This window comes from Corapipo altera, unplaced genomic scaffold (assembly GCF_003945725.1).
Source record: "Corapipo altera isolate COAL_440 unplaced genomic scaffold, ASM394572v1 55509, whole genome shotgun sequence".
NCBI lineage: Eukaryota > Metazoa > Chordata > Aves > Passeriformes > Pipridae > Corapipo > Corapipo altera.
This window is the reverse complement of record NW_020890730.1, coordinates 1-580: the sequence shown is the minus strand read 5'-3', so window position 1 is coordinate 580 and position 580 is coordinate 1. Positions and strand designations below refer to the sequence as shown.

Below are 580 nucleotides of genomic sequence, written 5' to 3'. Positions count from 1 at the left end.
CCCCCAGGCTGGAGAGCGGGCGGGAGGAGCTGCAGGTGTGACACACCTGTCCTTACCTGTCCCTCACCTGTCCCCCCAGGCTGGAGAGCGGGCGGGAGGAGCTGCAGGTGCGCTGCTCTCACCTGGAGCGGGAGGCTCGGGGGCTGCAGGTGAAGGCGCAGGAGCTGCAGGTGAAGGCGGGCGAGGCCCAGGTGCTGCGGGACGAGGTGGAGCTGCTCAGGTGAGGGGGCACCTGGACAGGTGAGGGGGGACCTGGGCAGGTGAGGGGGGACCTGGGCAGGTGAAGGGGCACCTGGACAGGTGAGGAGGGAGCTGGGCAGGTGAGGAGGGACTTGGACAGGTGAGGGGGGACCTGGACAGGTGAAGGGGGACCTGGGCAGGTGGGAGAGCACTTGGACAGGTGAGGAGGAGGAGGTGGGCTCGCTACCTGCTCAGGTGGGTTGGGTACCTGCTCAGGTAAGATGGGGGGGGGTGGGTGGGCTGGGTACCTGCCCAGGTGTGACGTACCTGTTCTCAGGTGCTCCATATCTGGTCTCAGGTGTATTGGGGGTCACACCTGGGCTCACCTGAGCTCACCTGT

At 67.2% G+C, this 580-nt stretch overlaps 1 long non-coding RNA gene across 1 annotated transcript in view; it reads left to right on the top strand.

Annotated features, from left to right (window-relative positions):
* The window catches only part of LOC113942467, a 1,382-nt gene extending 942 nt beyond the window's left edge, over window positions 1–440 (top strand). Inside the window, exons 2-3 of the long non-coding RNA XR_003525924.1 lie at window positions 80–280; window positions 401–440. This is a non-coding gene — a long non-coding RNA (uncharacterized LOC113942467). The remainder of the gene's footprint in view (window positions 1–79; window positions 281–400) is intronic.
* Window positions 441–580: the final 140 nt, after the last annotated feature.